Raw genomic sequence first — 4500 nt, forward strand, 5'->3', positions numbered from 1 at the left:
CTTACATTTCAAAAGTTAAACATTCAAGCGTGTGTTACAAATTCAAATGATGGGCAACTTACATTTCGTACTCTATGTAAAACTTTTGTTTTTGTCCTTTAAAAATTAGCAAAGAGTATACTCAAAATTAAAAATATTCATCTATGACAGAAGCACCAATGATGTAACACTTTGAAATTTCAATATTTGTTTTTGTTACCAAAACAAATCCATAGCCGCATTAGAATAATTTTGCTTTTTTCGAAAAATTGTATACGTCTTCAATTTCCATTTAGGCAAAGGTTCTAGATTGTATACACACATATTTTTCTTTTTATAAATAATACTAGTAATCAGCTTACCCGCCATGTGTGAGCAAATAAATTCTGGTTTATAACTTTGCTATGAAAAGAGACACTTAGTACTACGGTCTAATAATATTTTTTTTTTACTGGTCTTACGTTTGGATGTCGTGGATGACGAGTTATATACATATTTATTACCCCACCCTTAGTATAAAACTTGTCTAAAAATTGCTATAGAAAGAAGAAGAGAATGCATTATTGTAGGAGACATTGGAAAAGAGAGTAAAGAGAAAAATGTGCAATTTTTTGTTGTTGTGAATAATTGTTATTTATTATATTGCTCTTAATTTTAAATTTTTAAGAAGAATCTCCTTAATAAAAGATGGATTATATGAATAGTATAGATATATAAATATAGTGGTCCGACTTCAGGGATGCGTAACACTCGATGCTGCGGCTGTTTTTCTTTATTTATTTACATATTTTTATTTTAAAGAAGAAACGATGATGGATTTTATTAATATAACTTAATGATCAATACAGCTGAGATTATGGAAGAGGACGCCTGTACGAAATCAGGCGGATCCTCGTGCCACACTTCAACCCTAACACTATATAGAGCATACTTAGCTAACCGATGTGCTATTTCATTGCAACTCGACGAACATAAACAAAAAATTGTTATTCAAACGAGCTGCCAACGACAGAGCATCCTCCACGAGCAAACCTGCTTCTGAAAAGTCCTTGATGTTGCTAGACATTGCTGCAATTGACATATAGCCGATTCACTCTCATGCACTGCATGAGAAAGACCCAAATCTAACACCAAATGCATATTTGAATGAGAAAAAAAAAAAAAAAAAGGAGAGATGTTAAAAAAAAAACGATAAAAATTGGTAGAACTACTGTAGATTGAGTAAAGATAAATGAAATTATATATGACAGTGTGCTCTTAATTCAGTTTAACATATAATGTCAAATATCTCATGATTTCAGAATCCTACTCTTTATATTGTCAGACAATACCATGATTCATAACTCTGAATTAGAACATGAAATGAGTTGTTCGAGTAATGACACATATTTTTTTTTTTTACCTAGTGACAGAATTTCCATCAGATGTCAGCATGTTATCTTTCTTATTCACATTTTGAATTCATCCTTTAACAACATAGCAAGGCAACCTAATTAAAGCATGAAAAAAGCTTAAGAAAAAATGTAAATGCTTTCGAAAAAATTCCACCTAAAATTAACTTTCATGAATGTTAGTAAGGCAGAAGAACCTTACAGTATCATGAATGTTAGTAAGGCAGAAGAACCTTACAGTATAGGCTAATATAGATTATAATTTATTGCAGACTGAAAGAACTCAAATAATTAACCTAAATAAAAAAAAACCTAACACACTTAATAAATCATTCAAAATATATAGAAAGGGAGAAATTGGAAGCAACCTGTTGACGTTCACCTCTACGATTACTTTCCATCTAAAATCCTACACCACAAAACAAACATTAAAACAACACCTTAGCTAGCCACCATGCTCTCAAAATTCCTCAAATCTCTTATACATCACAAAGAGAAGCACATGTATCTAGAGAATTGAATATTAGTATGACTACTATGTATTCAGTTTCATTGTTGTTTCTTCTCTTTGTTTTCAATTCTTTTGATCATCTCCCAACGAAGTCAAAACCTATTAAATTATTCTGGTCCAATCGAGTATTTTGGAGTTCTATGTATTATTATATCTTTGTAAAGTTTTATTCTCATTATGCATAATGCATGTTAGTGATCGAAACTATGCTTATATTTAACCTTCATATTCAAGAGTTGTTCTCGCAACCAATCATTCAAATCCTAAAATATGTACAAAATCACAACTCATTAGACAAAATTGTAATGAAAATGTCAAAACAATCGAACAAATAATCAATTGTTGGTTTAGCTGATTATTTGTATTCTTGAAAGAAATTCTAAAAGTGAACAATTTGGACCACTGATTGACTATGCATTGAAAAATAGGATGATCTTTTGTAGAAAACCTGTATACAGGTGAGCATGTTTATGAATTTTGTAAGCGATTTGGTAAAAGCATTCTTTCCTTTAATAAAAAAGAATTGGTTTACTCAACAAAAAAAACAATTGGTAAAAATACTGCTCAAAGGATTGGAAGCTCATAATCATTCGGTTTATCGGCAAAGGAAGACAGGATGTTTTATCGAATGTGCAATTGTACAGCTTTATTATCTATCGAATGTGCTACATCAGAAGAAGAAGCACATGCATCTAGAGAATTGAATATTAGTATCACTACTACGCATTTAGTTTCATGAAAACAAAGAACATTGAATTGAATTACACAAAGAAATGGACAAATAGAAGTAGAGTATACCATCTGAATCTTTGTCCCCCGTCGAAAATCGAGCCAAGTCTCCAAACCAGCTGCCTGTGCGTCCTCTTCTGATCAAAACTAAAGCAAATTCGAAACAATTTTAGTGAACTCCCAAACCCCTATTAACAGATAGGAAAACCATAATATTATACCTACCACAACTATCAAATAAAAGGAAGATTACTATAATTTCGGCTCCTTTACACAGAAAGTATACCAAATACTGTGCGACTTTGATTTTTATTCATTTTTCTTTCAATAATCTTGATTCTTATTAACTTACTTATCTAGGCAATCCAGATTGAAATCCGTCTGAAATCACATCCATGAACTCGAATCTTAAACATGCATTAAGAGAAATCAAAAAAAAAAAAATTCGAAATTTGAGGATTAATCTTACACGATTCTCAAATTACCTTCCATTGGTGGTGATTTGGAGACACATCGTGCCACAGATCTAACAATATAGAGAAAATACCCACAATCAAATTAAAAAAAAATAAAAAAATTGACCACTAATCATCTCAACATAAAAAACTATTACAAAAAAGTTAAAACATAATTAATAAAAAAAACTTAAAAACTCACCAACAAATCTTAGAGGTAAGAAATCCAGCCTTACAAAATCCAACATTAATCGGCACCGATCCAAACCTTTTAAAAGAAAAAACATTTGCAGGGGTTCGAGTTTGGCTGCGTTTGAATTCATTTGGGGGCAAAATTAGGGTTTGATTTCAGGGGAAGCAGTCGATCTGTAGTTTCGTTCAGGACGGATGGGCAGAGAGGCCCGGAAAAGGAGGATTATGAAGGGAATTGAGGGGCGAGATTGATCAAACTTGTTGGAATCGAAGGCGAGATCGCGGTAGGGAAGCTAGGTTATACATGGGAGGGGAAGACCTGGTTTGGTACTGAGGTGATTCTGAAAAAAGTTGGTATCAAAAACAGCTGGGAGCCTTTTTGTGTTTGGGAAACATTCAGCTTCAGCTTTTTTTTCACAGTTTTGGGTGAAAAAAAGCCAAAAACAAGAAGCTGCAAAACCCAGCTTTGAAAAACTGGCTTTTTTCACATCTATTTTATAGAAAAGTTTACCAAACACTATAATACTGCTCTTTTTTTTTTTTTTTTTTTTTCAAAAGCACTTTTACAAAAATGTTTACCAAACACTTTGCTGCTTTATTTCACAGCCGCTTATTCTCACAGCACAGCAGAAGCAACTTTTTTTCAAAGCACAGCAATACCAAACCAGCCCGAAGTCAAGAGAAAAAACGGAAAGAAATATCTCGAACAATCAAAGCCAAAGCACCTAGCGATGAAAGACATGTAGAACCAAAAGGGCAAAACGGTCACATTATTGTAGAAATGCATCATCAAAACGAAGAGGATGAAAAAATTGAGGGTCATTTTCGCCATTTTACTATTAATGAATAGTAACCAAGAGTTTGGGTTTTAGTATATATAAATATCGTTATTAGCACTCCAAAAATCTCATTCGACACTCCTCATAAGTGTATTTTTCTTTCTATTTATTGAAAGTTTGGAGTACCAAATGAGATTTTTGGAGTGCTAATAGCAATTCCCTATATATATATATATATGTATGTATGTATGTATAGAGTAAATATGTATATGTATGTATACGGTAAATATGTATATGTATGTATAGAGTAAAACCTCTCTAAAGTCTAAAGTAATCCTCTATGATAGAATAACCTTCTTAAAGTCGGACCTCTTTAAAGTCATAAAAAATTTCGGTTCCAACTTGGGATTGATTATGTATTGGAATTAACTCCATATATAATAACAAATTATAATTGTTTTAGT

At 32.0% G+C, this 4500-nt stretch overlaps 1 long non-coding RNA gene across 1 annotated transcript; it reads right to left on the reverse strand.

Moving 5' to 3' along the window:
- Nucleotides 1–2487: 2487 nt before the first annotated feature.
- On the reverse strand, nt 2488–3321 carry LOC137741683 (uncharacterized). Its single transcript, XR_011069325.1, has 3 exons — nt 3268–3321; nt 3096–3136; nt 2488–2757 (listed from the first exon to the last, which is right to left on the reverse strand). It is a non-coding gene; the product is annotated as an uncharacterized lncRNA (long non-coding RNA).
- Between the last annotated feature and the right edge of the window lie 1179 nt (nt 3322–4500).

This window comes from Pyrus communis, chromosome 8 (genome assembly GCF_963583255.1).
Source record: "Pyrus communis chromosome 8, drPyrComm1.1, whole genome shotgun sequence".
In the NCBI taxonomy this organism is placed as follows: Eukaryota; Viridiplantae; Streptophyta; class Magnoliopsida; order Rosales; family Rosaceae; genus Pyrus; species Pyrus communis.